This window comes from Notamacropus eugenii, chromosome 6 (assembly GCF_028372415.1).
Source record: "Notamacropus eugenii isolate mMacEug1 chromosome 6, mMacEug1.pri_v2, whole genome shotgun sequence".
NCBI lineage: Eukaryota > Metazoa > Chordata > Mammalia > Diprotodontia > Macropodidae > Notamacropus > Notamacropus eugenii.
The window spans coordinates 57,503,474-57,521,199 of record NC_092877.1 but is presented as its reverse complement, the minus strand read 5'-3'; the positions used below and the strand labels follow the sequence as shown (position 1 = coordinate 57,521,199).

Genomic DNA, 17,726 nt, shown 5'->3' with positions numbered 1-17,726 from the left:
AGGCTATCTGAGATTTGGATAAGCAGAGCTGTCCAGACTAAGATGAATGTATCTTATAATTAGTTTTCAACTTAGCCATATTTACAGAATAAATTCTAGTTAATGACACTCACTTTCCTCTTTTGAGGTTTTTTAACTCCCTTACTAATTCTCAAATCTGTAGAAAGCCTTGGGCTTTTCCTTCTCCCATACATAATCAGGCAATTCCAAAGTCTCAAGAGCATGCTAAACACACACATACCACCATTCAGATTTTTATGACAAAAATAAGGAATGTTAGAAGCTCATCTTTTTTGTGCTCACTGAACAAGTATCTTCATAGAGCCACAGTATTTCCTGATTTATGACAGCTGGTTGTGTCTCATTGACCCTGGCCCTTGACCAGGATTGTCAACTCTCTAACCCTAATCCAAAATTCTTCACCCTAGCTACCTTTTTGCCACGTGGTCAGTTACATTAAACCCAGGCAGTTAGGTGGCTAAGTGGATGGAGTGCTCATCCTGGAATCAGGAAGGCCTGAGTTCAAATCTGGTCTCAGACACTTATTAGGTGTGACCCTGGGCAAGTCACTTAACCTCTGTTTGGCTTAATGCACTGATGCAGGAAATGGCAAACCACTCCAGTATTTTTGCCAAGAAAGCCCCATGCACAGTATTGGTGTGCTGTAGTCCATGGGTTCACAAAAGTCAGACGCAACTAAACAACGAAACAACAAGAATCTGAGAACTGACAATTCCATGATTTCAATCCTCAACCCCGTCCCCATGTCTGTGACTTTCCAGACCATAATACTCTTTCCAAACCTATGCATGTACGTATATATACATATCCGCATATGTACATGCATACATATACATGCATGTGCGTATTCACCTATCTTTAAACATGTGTATATATACATATACATGCATGTATGTACATGTAGACACATATAAAGTTATATGTATGTGTGTATATATCATATTTATACATAATTTTATGGTAATTATGTTAGAGAATGCAAAACAAAATGCTATAGAAAGTCCAAGGAAGGCAGTGAGAATTACAGAGATTTTATAAAGAAGGTGGAATTTCACTTACACTTTAAAGGAAAGGTCAGGACTTCATTGTTCATAAGGTAAGATTCTGTTCTTTGATATGGAGCAATTTTGTGCTTAAAAGAAATAGTGTCCTTGCATAAAGAAAAAAATATAATTAAATCAGTTTTTAAGAGGACCTAAAATATTATAGTGAACAAGCTGGTGCCTGAAAAGAACAGAAAAAAGAAGTTAGGATTGATAAAAACTGCTAAAATCTTTATAAAAATAAATGCAATCTTCAGAAAGATTCTAACCAGTTTGAGACTGAAAATAAAATGTGACCTAAATATAAAGACTTTTATGCTATAATGGATATTCTGCTGAGCTTGGAGTTAGGAAGACCAGAATTCAAATGCTACTTCAGACACTTACTAGCTTGTGACCCTGGGCAGTTCATTTAACTTCACAGAAGAATTTTACATATTCATCATATGTAAAATGAGGGGATTAGACTTAATGATGACCTCTAAAATCCTTTTCTAGCTCTAAATCTATGGTCCTATGATTCTATGATCTATGATCCTATGAGTCTTATTAAGGATGTCAGAGCATACTCTTTTCTGTTAACACCTTGATAGAGAGAAAGAATTTTTATTTATTTAAAAAAAATAATAAAACTAAAGTGTAAAAAAATCTGGTCCTATAAAACTCAAGCTATGGAAGAGGATTATTTTAAGAAGTAATAAATAGTCATGGCTGCAGGGCATTGTAGTCACTCAACTAATTTTCATGTTACTGTTTTGAGACTTAAGAGAGAAAAAGTCACGAAATGAAAAGTCATAGAACTATTCAGAGACTATATGGGCTGATTAAATAAGGACTGTCTATTTTACATGGAAGATTTGGCGACCTTATTTCTGAGTCACTGGGTACCAGGAGGCTCTTATTTAAGCTACTAAAAGCTTAGTGAGAAGGCTGAAGAAACCTGACCTCATCAGTTGTAATAGGAATCGTGGTGATGGTGGGGATCGTGGTAGTGGTTATTTGTTATTGGCTGTTATTAAGCAAATAGTTATGCTTAAGATCTCAACATGTCTTCATTGTGAGTGACTGATATATATAAATGGAAACACACCTGTATGGGCTCCAGAATGAAAGTGATGAATTGGGAGGCTTTATTTCCTCTCAACAGGGTTACCCTAAGGACCCTGAGAGAATTTAAGTGTAGGCATGTGATGGTGTTCTTCTTTTAGAACCTAGACCCGTTAATGTGAGGGAATACTGGAGTGAGAGCCAACCCAAAGAGTAAGTACTCATCCATTGCATTCCCTGTTGTGTAAATGATGTGAGGCACCTACATTGTGGGTGGCTACCCAACGGACCTGCTATGAGAGGATCAGAAATTTACAATTGGAAAGTTTCTCAGAAGTATTGAGTCTAGCCCTTTCATTTTATAAATAAGGAAGCAAGGTCATCACCATGCTAGTAAATGAAAGAGTCAGCATTTTAACCCAGATTCTCTAAACCCAAAGTCGCTTCCTATTACATGTTGATGAAGGGGTAGAAGAAGGATGTTATAGGTGGAAGGACCAGGATCATTCAATGTTGGAGCCATAAGGGACCTTTGAGATCATCTTAGAACTTTGTTGCTGAAGTTGAAATTTCAGGATTTCTTTGGCACAGAGAGATGTGATTTGCTCTTGTCACACAGCAAGTTAGTGACAAAGCAGAGATTGGAACCCAGGTCTCCAGATTCCTGGTTTCATTGCTCCTTGGGACTTAGGAAAGATGACATAAACATTTATGTTTTCTTCTATCTTCTCCTCCATCCATTTTGATACATCAGTAGGTAATTATCAGCTCCTGAAAGAAGCAAGAAAATGTGGTTTGTTTTTTCCCTTCCCTCTTCAGCTTCTGCTATGAAAAGCATTTCATTGACAGTTTTATTTTCATCTTTTGAACAAAATGGAGTCCTACAAAGAATATTTGAGGTTGCAACCCAACATTGAGCCCATAGTCAGGCAAAGCACAGCTTAAAAAGGAATCAGAAGATGAACACTTAAAAGAGAAAGTGGAATGTGCCCTCATCTCGGAGAACTTGTGAGTATCCATCGACCTGTGAGGAAAGTGTACTTGAACAAAAGGGAAAAATAAGTCTGCTCTGGGAAGCCAGGGTTGGCCTCATTAGAATAATCTACTCATCACTGGAACTGTTAACTACAGGGTTCTCATTTCCCCAATTCTTTAAGGCTTACGAAGCACTTTATTCACAACAGCCTATGAAGTAAATTGTATGAGAATTAACTTCTTCATTTCATTTATGAGGAAATTCGAGGGCTTGCTTTGGGCCAAACAGCTAGGAAATTTCAGAGCTGGGACTTGAATCCATGTCTTTTCAGATTCTAAGATTATTGATCTGTCTACCATCCCTCCCTGATTGAGAAAAGTGGCCTGGAAGTCAGGAGACCTGAGTTTTAGCCATTATTCTGTGTGATTGATCTGAGTTGTTCTCAGGGTTGAGATTTGAATATGTGTATGTTGGGGAACGGGGTAGGGGTGGTATATATGGTTGGTAATCATTGTCCTTCATTCTCAAAGAAGACCAAAATGGCCTCACTATGTTGGAGTCAAGTACAATGGGTTCAACTATACCTGATCAAACCAATAAGGGCTTGGAAGTCTGTACCTCAAGTTGGGCACAAATAGCACATATGAATATTTGGAGTGGAGATGTCTCTGAGTTTGTGCATCTCACATTTCTTTTGAGCTACTGCAATTCTGCTTCATACATAGAACAGAGCACCTTACTTGATGTGGGCACACCATGCTGGGTGATCCTGTGCCTTTGTCTCCCATGTAACAAAATGATTCCAAAAGTCTTCAGAGAGACCTTGAGAGTGTCCTTGCATATACCTCCACACACACCATATGCCCACATACACACATGTGTGTAAATATCTGTGTGTATATGTATATGCATATGTACGTATGTTTAACCTGAATCTGTGACGTTGTTGACGTATGATAGACCAAGAAGGTAAGAAACTCTCTCTTCTATTAAGATTGGAAATTATCCTGCAACTTTGAGAGTTGCCTGGAAGACTGAGAGTTTGAGACTCATCCAGAGTTCAGAGCTAGGATTGAATCTAGGTCTTCCTTACACTAAGTCCAGCTCTTTCTCTATTACAGTGAACTATCTCGTGTGAGAAATATATGCATGTGCACATCCATATATGTAGGCATGTATAATTATTTAGGCATATGCATATTGCATGTGTTCATATGCATATGCATATGTGTATACATAGATATATGTATGTGAAGCACAAAGCATTGTGCTAAGTTCTGAGGATGTAAATAGGAAAGTTACACACACTTGCACACATTTCTTTGTAGCTCCTCCAATGCCTAGCATCATGTTATACATGAAGTAAACATTAGTTGAATTAAACTGTTATTGTAAGGCCTGTCATCTGGATCACTAAACATTTAGACCCTTTACCATGATCTAAGATATATTAGTCAGATCTGTGGCCCAAGGCCTTGGAATACCAGGCTGCTTGTGTCTTTCCTGAGTCACTAAACTGTGTTTCCTACTCTTGACTTTTGAACAGCCTTACCGTCAAGTCTTCTCTTGAATTGTATGGTGAAAAGCCAATAATTTGGAACTACTTGTCTATCTGTAATTGAGTTTTATGAGCAAATTCCCCTAAAGACTCCACAAAGCACCTCCTTACCAAGGAGACCTGAGATGAGGGCCCAAAGGATATCATGGTCATCATCTAAAGACTGGCTCTACCAGTCACAGCTACAAACATAATACCAATTGATAAACACAGACTTTGTATCAAGAGGATTGAATGACAGAACCCTATGGTCAGCTCACTTCTGGGCAGAGATCTGAACATTAGATGTTTTTCTTGTTAGCAAAAGCAGGATGAACAGAGACACTACCAGTGACCTTGCCCTTCAGGAACTAGAAAGTGGAAGGAAGTTTATTGTGAATGACATTTGATGGCCAGGCTTCGGTGACTGCCATTCCACTGGCAATTGTACCTTGACTTTTAACAGTGATCACCATTCACTGCTTGCATCACTTAATTTGTTACTTATTATGGTCCAATAATAATTTCTTGTGTTTCTATGTTGAGGGGGAAAAAAAAGGAAAAACTTGTTCATGCAACATGCTTACACCTCAGAGGAAATCATTTTGTCATGGGAAAGAAAACACTAAAAACACCAATAATATTCCTGAATGCTAACAAACTGAACCAGCAGCCCCTGTTTTGTGAAAGGGAGAGAGAATGAAAGGAAAGAAGAGGAGGAGAGAGGGAGAAAGACAAGAGAGAATGACAGGGAGAGAGGATGAAAGAGATAAAGAGGAAAAAGGGGGAGAAGGAGAGAGGATGAAAGGGAGAAAAAGAAAGGAGAGGATTAAAGTGAGAAAGATAAAGATGGGATGAAAAGGAGAAAGAAGGAGGAGGGATAGAAAGAAGATGAGAGGGAGAAAGGGAAGAGAGAAGAGGAGAGGAAGAGAGGATGAAAGAGAGACAGGATAATAGGGAGAAAGAAAAAAGGGTGAGAGAATGAGAATGAGGAAAATAAAGAGAGATGAGAGGGAAAGAGAAAAAGAGTAGGAGAAAGGGAAGGGGAAAAAGAGAGGAAAGAGAGAGAGGAAGAAGAAAAAGGGGACCTGTGAGAGGAGAAGATGGAGAAAGACCAGGGGTTGGGATAGAAAGGCAGAAAGGGAGATTCGCTATCTTCTCTCTTTGTCTCATGTAGGTTTTATGTGAGCCCTGGGATGATTGAAGGTTGTGTGTTCTGGCAGCGTCGTTTGGAATTCCTGTCACAATCAAGAGCAAGAATACGAAGAACCAGGGGTGTGTCAGATAAAAGTGACAGGCTACTCTAAAGCATCTCTCATGAGCAGAGGCACCCGGCTGCTCAGGCTAGAGATGAGGCAGGGCTGCTGAGGGGCAGGGACAGTCTCAGCTTAGGGCCAGGATAATAGCAATAGCAATAACTCAGATTTATATCACACTTGAAAATTGAAATGATCTCTCACTCCTCAAACTGGCCCAAGGCACTTTGTCTGGATTTCTCCTTTGCCTCTATTCCATTCTAACTTGTATAATGCGTACTGGTATGCATGCTGCGCTCTCCCTTATGAGGCTGTAAGCACTATGAGGGTGGAGACAGGGCTTTTTTTCTTCTTTGTATACTCAGAGTTGAGCTCAGAGACCATGTGTGTATATGTATTATATGTGCATGTGTATACAGGTGCATACACACTCAAAGATGTGTATACATACACACACATATATGTATTGTAGGTTTGTACACACATATATGTGTGGAAGTTTTATATACACACATTTATGCGCTTATATATCACTGAATAAGTGTTTGCCTAAGTTACAAGACATTTCCATTTAGTAACCCTGTGGGATAGGCAGGACAGGAATGCATGTTTTATGCTCATTTTACAAATTAGGAAACTAAGTTTCACCGATGTCAAGTGAACTCAGAAGGGGAGTAGTCAGAATTTAAGCTCTATCATCCCAACCACAGTGTCAGTGAAATACACATTTAAGGTCTGCTTCCCCAAAGTCAGATGGCCTTCCTCACTGCTTCCTTCCTACCCAAATGCTATTTGTCTGACAAGGCTTAGCTCACTATCTCATACCCCCACCCCCAGCCCCAAATAGTTCCCTTTTGGAAGCACCCCACCAAATCAATCCAAAGAGCTTTCGTAATACACCTGCTACGTGTCAGTTACCATGAAGTGCTGGGGTAGAAAAAAACAAACAAAAAAATGAAACAGTGGTCTAGTACTCTTAGGAACTCATAGAACTTAATGTTGCCTGCTGGTTGTCATCATTATCATTAGATGTAGTGACAGTAGCAGGAGAAATTAAAGAAGTATAGAAAGTGCTGAGCCAAGACCAACATAACAATTCAGTCTATTTCTAATTTTAGGAAGAATGAGCCATTTTCCTTGTAGGCAAAGAATGAATATATGGGTGTCCGTGTGTGTGTGTGTGTGTGTGTGTGTGTGTGTGTGTAAATAAATAAACAAACATGAATAAATCAATAAATGAGTAAATAAATACATGCAGGTATATGCATGTATGTGCACATGTACACTTTAAACATGTAATAAGAATGTGTTGTTGGATGCCCTTTAGGGACATGGTTCCATATTGCTTTTCAGAATGGCTTAATCGATTCACAATTTATAAGTGTTATTATTTTCATCTTGTAGGTAGGAAAACCAGAGCCTTGAGTAGAGAAGTTGTTGCCCATGATCATACAAAATCTACAGTTCCTGAATGGGAACGTACAGAAATGGTCTATTCTCTAGACCTCTTACAAACCTGCTGTGAATTGTGAAAAGGCCAGTACCTCATCTTTGAAATAGTTCTGAGAACTAGTGAGCATCTTCATCAGATGCCCCAAACTGAATTCTTCTTCCTTCACAAACCTGATTCGCTTCCTAATTTCTCCTGAGAGTACCACCATCTTCCCAGTTACCTGTGCTTAAAACCTGAGCCATCTCTGACTCTTTGCTATACTTGACCCATCACAAAACTGATGAGAAGGGACATGCTTTGGGCCACATGGTTAATAAATATCAGAGCAAAAAGCAAACTTTGTGTCACTCCACAGCAGCCTAGCAAGCAGAGCTGATAAAAGCATTACATGAGATCTCCAGTGCTAAATACAACATGATAACTGCATAGCAGAGGAAGTACCATCGATATCTGTGGAGTGATAGAGAGCTGGATGCTGCAGGAGATAAAGGAATATGAGAAAAAGAAAATATCTGAGTTTGTCCTGAAGGATGGGAAGTGTCAGCAGAAATAGAGAGGTCCTTGTTGTTCAGGGAAAAGAAGCAAAGTCTTGTATTTTCATCATTAGAGATGGCTGGAAAATTAAGGACAGTGGATCTTGTGCATGTTTAGAATTTTTTATGGCATTTGTCATGTGATCTACCTAGGGGTTAGCTCTGGGAGGGATATTTAACAACTTTTCATCTTTTAAAAGACTGAAAAATCTAAAATCCAGAAAGAGCAAGTGACTTGCTCCATGTCATACTTCTGGTAAGTGCCACAGATTGGTTTGATTATTTGACTCTGAAAACAAGAGTTTTTCCATCATGCTGCATTCTACCTATTGACATGGATACATGGTCTTGGTCAGTGAAGTAAAGTTGGGAGGTCTCATCATTCTAATGTTTTGACCCCAGTGTTTTCATTTAGCAGTGGCTGAGGAGAAATAGCATTAATATTGTCATTCGTTGGACATTTTTTAAGATCGGAGGAGCAACTCCAAGGACAATTCTCAGTGTGTCAAAGAAAAATTGTGATTAGTCATATGAGTAACTTGTAATATACAAACAATGCATCCATGTAATTACTCTAGCATAACAAGATAATTACATGGCTAATTGTGCTCTGTAATCATCATGTTGGCTGTTACTGCAAATTGTGGATTACTTAATGGTACCAAGTGTGATAACTGTGTTCTGTATAGGTCGTAAATAGACATGGAAGTACACTGCAGTGATATGAATTCTAATTGTCATGTAATGAGGGAGCCATTAAATAGTTATTTGTCCCTTATAAAGCGAGTATTATATTTCCTCTAAACCCCAGCTAGCTATCGTTATCACCTTTCTATTTGCCAGTGAAATGAGATGTTGATTCCTAGACAAGTTCCTTCCCTTATTTAAGATTCTGTCCCTCATCAATAAAAAAAGAGGGGTTTAAACTAGATTGTCTTTGAAGTCTATTATCCTCTGCTCATACATTTCTTTCTTGCTTTGATAGTTTACATTCTATGTTCAAATATTCCTCACAACTCTAAAATGTTATAGATTATTAATGGAATTTTAGTGACCATGTAGAAAAGGAAGTCAATGAAGTCAATATGAGTTCAAATCTTACCTCAGGCACTTACTAGCTGTGTGATCTTGGGCAAGTCACCTAACGCCAAATACTTCTCACCCCCCCTCCAAAAAAATAAAGGAAGAAAGAAAAGGTAGCAATGATTACAGGGAGCCAGCATGGGTTCATCAAGACCAGATTAAACTTTTTTAGAGTCATTTAGGGTTAAGTGACTTGCCCAGGGTAACACAGCTTGTAAGTGTCAAATGTCTGAGGCCAAGTTTCAACTCAGGTCCTTCTGACTCCAAGATTGGTGCTCTATCCACTGTGTCATCTAGCTACCCCAGACTAATTTTATTTCCTTGTTTGGCAGAGTTATTCTGCTGGTAGATCTGGAAATTCTGTCTGTCTGTCTGTCTGTCTGTCTGTCTATATATATATATATATGTGTGTATATGTGTATATATATACACACACGTGTATATATGTATGTGTGTATGTATATATACACATATATACATGTGCTTATATGTGTGTATACATGTGCATATATGTATGTTATGTGTGTATATACATGCATATATGTATTATCTATGTATATATGTGTATATACATATATGTATACATACATATGTGTGTATACAGAGAAAGAGAGAGAGGTTTACCTAGATTTTTAACAAAGAACTTGATAAATTTTCACTTGGGGACTGGATATATTTAATTCAACACCATCATCTCACATTGAGGAAATAGTATCACAACTGCAGAAAAGATGGAGAGGTATAGAATAGTCAAGGGCAGAAAACAGATTGATTCAGAATGGATTTAATGGCTGGACATAAGGAGAGTCATTGATGAGTTAAAGTGTGGGTAAATTTGAACAGTGGTTTGTGTTTGTTTTTATTTTGTTGGGTTTTGTTTGCTTTTAGGGTGGACCAAAGGGATCTGTCCTTTCTCCATGCTGTTTAGCATTTTTATCAATGACTTATGTAAAATGTTGTCTGGCATGTCTCTCAAATTTACCATTGACACACAGCTAGGAACATTAGCTAGCATGATGTGATAGATGCAGAATCTCAAATTACCTTAACAAGCTACAATACTGAGCAGAAGCTAAAAAGAAGAAATTTTTGAAAGACAAATACATCTTGTGCTTGTGTTCAGAATGTGAACTTTACAAGTCAAGATGTGGGAGGCATGACTAGACAGTTGATATTTAGAAAAATATCTGTGGGTTTTCTATGGACTTCAGTTCCAGCTTAATATGAATCATCTTTTTAAAAGGCAGCCACAATAACTAATGCAATATTAGACTACATTAAGAGAGCCACAGCAACAAGGGCTGATCAGACTACATTTAGGGTGCTGGGTGTGGTTTGAGGGGATGCATTTTAAGAAGGTCATGGACAGAGATTATCCAAAGTAGTGTAACTAGAATGGCAAAAGACAGAGAGAACTTGGGGTATTAATCTTGATTGAAGAAACTGGGTGTTTAGGCAAAAAATAAAAAGAGAGACAAAGTGAAAAGAGAATGCTATTTTCAAGTATTTGAATGAAGGTCAGGTGGAAGAGGAATCAAACTGGTTCTGTGTCTCTTCTGGGGAGTAGAATTTTGAGGAATGGGTGAAAGTTGCAAAGAAGAAAATTTGATGTCATAGGAGAAGAAGAGGAAGAGAAAGATAAGAAGAAAAAGAGAAAGAAGAGGAAGAAGAGGAAGAAGAAGAAGAAGAAGAAGAAGAAGAAGAGGAGGAGGAGGAGGAAGAGGAGGAGGAGGAAGGGGGAGAGGATGCAAAGAAAGAAAACTTCACAATCAGATCTGTCTAGAAGTTAAATTGGTTTCTCTAGGGGATAGTGGGTTCCCTTTGAATGAATTTCTAAAGGCAAAACCTGAAGGCCATTTGTTGTGTTGTAGAAGTGATGCTTGTCAAAGTATAGGTTGGCATATACTTCCCTAAAGTAAGTGAAAAGGAGTGAGATATAAAAGTGTCTTAAAGACCAATGTGGCTCTGGGGTTTTGTGATTTTTGTACCCCCTTTTTGCTCTAAGACTGATTCTACTTCTCACTTACCATGTTCTATATTCTAAGATCTCTTCCTTTGACAGTAAGTGTTCTATTTTCTGAGGTCATTTTCACTTCTGATATCAGATTCTATGATCCTAGGGTAATGGGGCCTGAATCAAAAAGCAATAAGCCAAATTTCAAAGGCTCATGAACTTAATAATTGAGGTAAAATGACAGTTGTAAAATAGGTGGGCACTAATTTGAAATATACATTTCAAGAGTTTAAAACTTAAAAGTTGATGTTTTAATTTCATTAATTTGCATGTGAGAAGCTCATCAAATCATTGGGTTGTAGAACTTTAAAGTGTGAAATTATATTTCAGATCATTTAGTCTTACTCTGGCATCTTACCAGTGAAGAGCCTAGAGACCAGAGAGCTTTAGTGAATGTTTTTGGAATATGCGCACACACACACACAGACACACACACACACACACACAATTATTGACAGTTGTGGAACTTGAACCCTGGTTTTCTGAACATCTTCCTTAAGCTCCTTGTACTTACCCTTGTGTCTTGGCAATAATAGGCCTCATTAAGGGTAGTGCATTGTGGAAATGAGCAGTAAAGTCTATTTTCAGGCCTATCTTGAATTGATTCAGTCTTGGTAGAGGATAATGAAGATGGCTTTCTTTGAGTGGTCCCGAACCTTGGAAATATATCCTTTACATGGATTCCACTCTGTCCATCATTCTTTTATTTCTTTGTTCTAAGAAAAGCTTAAGAGGGAACATAACATGTGTTTTCAAAGATTTTGAGGACTCACAGGCAAAAGAAGCTAGAATTTGAAGAGATGAGTGGGAATTTCTAAGAGACTGATTTCAGAAGGAACTTTCTGGAGCTCTCAAAAATGCAAAAGATTCTCTTGATAGGCAATGAAGAGTATCCAAATAAAGATTTGGTAACCACTTATTCAAGATGTTGTCTAGGGCAGAGATGTCCAGTGCTCCAGACAACACTTCTGAATACAGCCTAAACCAGATTAAAATATAATTGGGAAATATTGAACAAAATAAATGAAGATACATTAAGAAACAGATAATGTTAATATGTGATTTCCTAAGTCAACATACTACCTGCAGTACGGTATGACCTCCATTTCTATTTGAGTTTGTTACCACTGGTCTAGGATATTGCTTCTGAGGTAGAAGTTGGACCAGGTGATTGCTAAGGAATCCTCTCAACTCTGAAATAATTTGACTGCACCTCTAAAATTCCATTCATCTAATTCCATTCATCCATTGTACCATACTCAGAGAGCAGTAGAACATAAATTCAAAGTGAGAAGGGATCATTGAAGTCATATAATCTAATCCTTTCATTTTATAAAATAGGAAACAATTGGAGGCCCCCAGAGTCACTCCCCATGTTCACACAGATAATAAAAGGCCCAGCTAGCATTTTAATCTAGATGCTCAGACAATAAAACTAGATATTTTCCCACTGCTTCTGCTGAGAGGACCAATCCACTAATTCATTGCTTTAATTTCTTGGACTATTTTCCTTTATGATAAATGCATTTATAAAAACACTAGGCAGCAACCAGGGAGAGAAGCCATAAAATGGGAGGTAGGAGGCATGAAGATGAGCTCCATCTTTTTACTCTTATGCCCTTGTGCCTAAGGTTATAAACTGATGTCTGTAAAGAATGAATATAGCTTCTCAAAGAGCTTCCTTAGTCTGAGTACCAAGCTTACATCTTGGGAGAATCTGGATTTCTGGGTAGTGAGTAGCCTACTTTTGAGATAAATACTATGTGAGCTATGATGGGTGACACTAAGTACACACCATGGGGCCCTGGTCTGTGATAGGAAAATTTAATTTGGACAGATAAAAAGAGACTGTAATACTCCTAAAGTGTGGGTCTGACTGTATTACTCATTTGCTTAAAGAAACAAGTATCACCAATAATAGCAAAAAAAACAAAAACAAAAAACCTGCAGTGACTCTCTATTACCTCCTGAATCAAAACAAATTCCTTTATCTGATGCTGAGAGTTCTTCACAATATGGTGTCTATGTGCTTTTCCAGTCTGACTATACTTCAATCCCTTTTCTGTACTATATACTCCAATAAAACAGGCCCTCTTACTACTGCTCAGACCAAACATTCCATCTCCGTGAGTTGCTATAGGCTCTCTCCTATGCCTGGAAAGCACTCTCATTACCTCTCTATGTCTTAGAATTCCCAGGTTTCCTTCAAAACACAACTTAGACCATGTTTTCTACATAAGGCATTTTTTGAACTCACCCCAAGCTTTTAGTGAATCTCCCTCAAATAATCTTGTATTTGTTTCATATATGCTATGTAATGATTCTTGGATACCCTTACCAAAATTCATGTTTGTTCTTATAGAATAAAAGCTTCTTGAGGTCAGAAGCTATTTAGATTTTATATCCCTAGGGCCTAGCACAGCATCTGGCATAGTATAGACATTGAATAATTTTTTTCTATATTGAATGGTTGACTGATGTTGCCTCACTGATGTGCATTTGTGAAGATTGTCCTCTGTTCCAAGGACTCCCTTCATTACATCTCTCCTAAATGGAATTATCCTTTTCCTTCTAGACCAAATTAAAGTATCCCTTGAAATATCTGGTGATCCACCTAGCTCTAAATAATTTTTCTTAAAGCATTCTAGGTCTCTGCTTTATATTTTCCCCCTAAGGGTCCTAGGGAAAAGAAACTTGCAGATAAGAGAACCAGGTAAGGTTTGATGGTATGTGGTCTGGACATTGAAAGACAGGAAGAATTTTGACAGAAAGAGATGGGGAAAAGTTAGTCAGTCAGCAAACATGTATTAAGCATCTGGCATGTACCACATACTGTACTAAGTGCTAAGAATACAAAGGAAGATAAAAGGTCACCCCTACCCTCAAAAAGCACCCAATCTGATGCAGAGAAAATTAGATAAATAAGTCAAGTGCCTCTGAGGCACATTCAGGGATCACTGGGTACTTCAGTTAACCTAAATAATAGAATTGTAAGACAGGGTTAGAAACATCAGCTGGAGCCAAATTGAATCAAATCTTTCAAATCATACTGAGGAGTTTGAACTTTATTCAGTCATGGGGAGCCATGGAAGGTGTTTGTGCTCAGGTAATCAAAGCTGCACCTCAGGGAAACCAGTCCAGCAACATTTACAGTTTAGACCACAGGTAGCAAGCCAGACTAGAAACCTCTTCCCATTTTTTCCTGAGAGAGGTAATCAGAACCTGAAAAACATATTATTCGTTACAGTTTGGACATGAGTTGAAAATGCAGAGCACTTTACCTATAGAAGACACATTGATTTGCTTATTTTGTTCACAGTCATTCATCTAGAAACATATGACAGGCTGCCTTGCAGTAGAGTCTTGATTTATGGACAGAACCATACAGAACATGGTAGGTCTCATAACCCCTCTAAGGGCTGAAGGATGGGTCAAATGCTTGGTCCCTGTAGGCACATTTCTAAGGAGTATTTCCATGGATGTTGCCTGTCTTAGTGCATGTGAAAAAAAGCCATATAGGAGCTAATCACATAAGAGTCGAATTTGGAAACCACAGTTGTGCAGAGCTCACTTGGAATAGTGAAACAATTAGGTTATCTTCTTACATTATGAAAGTCTGCTGTAGCATAGAAAAGAGATGGGAGAGAAAACACTTCATCCTCCTTTGGCTATTGATTCTTTAAAAGTACATAATGAGAACAGAATGAGTTTGCTGATTATTTTGGCTACTTAAACACTTATTCCAGTATCGACAAAGCTATACTGGCTAGAATGCTGCTTTTTGCTGCTTATGTGAGTTGAGTTTTCATTCACAATGCTCTCCTGGAAAATTTCTGATATTTACACAGGCATCTCTCAATTACCACCAAGGTAGTTGGTAGGATATCAGACACAAATCATCATAATTTTAATAATCATTATGATAACCAATCATTTGTCTCACAATTAACTAATCTTCACATTTTAACAGGGTGAAATCCTCCTCTCCCAGGACCAGCTTCGGAGAACCTTCAAGATTTAGACAATTATCTAGGCTTACTTAAAAAGTCCCTCCCATGCACCTTCAGATTTTCTTACAGTATATTAGGAATGTATAGTTAGGAATCTTGTGATTGCCATTATCATACTTTCTGCATCGTATTATCCTTATTTACACATAGTGTGTCTATTTCTGATTCCTTCTTGTTCCCAGTGATGGTAAACTTCTTAAGACAAGGGACTGTGTCATTTTTTTATCTTTGTAAGCTCAGTGCCAAAAGAGCCTAATATACTAGAAGTTGAGTGGGGTAAGGGAAGATGGGGTCTGGATCTATAAAGAATTCCCACAATGGAAACTCCTTTGGATAAATCAGATTGGCCCTTTTTCTGTAACTTATCATCATAGAGAGTTGCCTAGAGCACTGAGAGATAACTTACCCATGATCACACAGCTAGTGTATATCAGAAGTAAGATATGAACCAATGTTTTCCTGACTCCAGGGTTTATTCTCTGTCTACTAAGACCATTATGCTGTTTGAATAATAAAACTTACTCGATTTAGACTGCCAACTATAAATCTCTTTCCATATAGTGCATATATAAGACAAGTATGATGGATATTGTTTTTCCCATATCACACATAAGGACAATGAAGGCTGGATAAGCACACTTTCAGGATATTGTAGGATTATTGGTCAGGTTCTGCAACAACGAAAACGAATATTATCACATTTTATCCTCGTAATCATCTTGGGAAATGGCTGTTCTTATCATTCCCATTTTACAGCTAAAGAAACTTAGGCAGATAGAGGGTAAGTGACTTACCTAAGTTAATACAGCTAGTAAGTTTCTGAGGAAAGTTTTGAACTTTGGTCTTTGTCATTCCAAGTACAGCATTCTCTCTGTTATACCAAGGATGCATAACTATGAAGCATCAGAGGCTGTATTTGGACTTAGGTCCTCTAACTTGGGAGCTGGAAGGATGATGATAATGTTGATTCATGGTACTTCCTCTGTGGAGAATATACTTCCCTCATCTGGAAAATAGATGGTACAAATATTATTTATCAGCTAAGAAAACAAAGGGGTATTGCCTTAGGATTAGGAAACATAAGTCATCATCATCATCTTTATCAGTATCATTATTTTAGTTTCACTTCACTTAGTTATTTTAGAAATGGTGAATTGTGTTTACTTCTGAAAACACCAAGTGTTTCAAGGATATTTACAAGAGCAAGGAACCCAGGCAAGGCAAAATAGAAGGTATAACTGAGACCTATAATGCAGGTCTCTTCAATATCTTCCCCCATCCCGTCTTCCCTTGGGTATCCTTGAAATTCTTTGGAGTACAAGAAAGGGATGGGTTGTGAGTATGCAAGATAACCTCTCACTTGGGAGAACATCCGATGGTTCGGACATCAGCTTCCCATTTTGGTCTCCACTTTCTTTATCATCACAGCCTTACTGACTAGGCTGTGAGAGGGGAGACCAGAGCCAGAAGTGGACTGAAATGAGCTCAGCTCATAGCAGAGGCCAGGTGAGACCTGCATAGCCAGAGCTGAACCCAGTTGAGTACTCTCTCCTGGTGACCTTGTTGTAAATGCTCATGTTCTGCATCCCAGACTCGAGTCTGCTCTCCTCACCCTCCAACAGTTTCCTATAAGTGGCTGTCTCAATGTTCAAGGCTAACATAATGTCTATCCTCTCCAGGTACACCCGGGACTGGTGGGCCATGTCTTGTTTGGCCTTCTGCAGGGTGGGTTTCAGTTCAGACAGCTTGACCTAGGCCTCTTTGATGGCCAGTTATCCATGCTGTTCCACATCAGTGATGGAGGCTTCAAGGACAGCCTTCTGGCCTTTGAGTGCCTCAATCTCAGCCTGAAGCTTGTTGATATTCCTGGTCATCTCTGAGATCTCCATCTTGGTGTGGTGAAGGTTGTCTCCATATTTCCCACTCAGGGTCTGCAGTTCCTCATATGGTCTCAGCCTCAGCCCAGCCGTGGTTGGCAATCTCCTCATATTGGGCTCAGACATCAGCAGTAATGGCATCCAGATCCAAGGAGAGGCTGTTGTCCATAGACAAAGGTGTCTGAAATTTGGGACTGCATCTCTCAGATCTCTTCCTCATATAGCTGCCTGTTAATCTCATGGGTCAGGTTTTCCAGATGGGATTCCAGTCCCATCTTGTTCATATAGGCTTCATTCACATCCTTCTTAATGAGAACAAATTCACCCTCATGCTGTTTTCTGGACATTTTCCATATTTTCATGCTTTCATTGACTCAGTCAGGTTATTTCTGATTTTTCCCTGGAGTGCAATCTGACTTCTAGATTTCTTTTTGGGTATGCAATCAGCCCCCATATTTCCCAGCCCTCAGGTCCTGCTAAAATCTCTGTAATTAACATCCAAGGGATCGCCTTCTCCATGAAGCCTCTGTCATTCTGTACCCTGGGCAGAAGAGATGTTCCCCACTCTAGGCTACAACCTTACTTCTATATCTCTTTTGCAGTCACCATGTTCTATTTTGTCTTACATTGTTTTGTGCTGAAACTTTATCCATCTCTGAGTCCACTAATGTGCCTTCACAGCTCAACCTCACTTTTTTCGAAGGCTTTACTGATTCCCTGTCTCCCCATCCACAGTTTCTAATGTGCTTCATATTGAAACTACCTTATATTCAGTTTGTATGTTTTTTTTATTTGTTGTTATTCAATCTTTTCATCACGTTCTACTCTTTATGACCTCATATGGATTTTCTTGACAAAGATACTGAAGTGGTTTGC

General features: G+C 38.6%; 1 protein-coding gene and 1 pseudogene across 4 annotated transcripts in view; one reads left to right on the top strand and one right to left on the bottom strand.

Moving 5' to 3' along the window:
* SORCS2 (sortilin related VPS10 domain containing receptor 2) overlaps window positions 1-17,726 on the top strand; it is a 1,292,493-nt gene that overhangs the window by 856,293 nt on the left and 418,474 nt on the right. The gene's annotated exons all lie outside the window — the stretch shown is intronic.
* On the bottom strand, window positions 16,236-17,197 carry LOC140510796 (keratin, type II cytoskeletal 8 pseudogene; annotated as a pseudogene).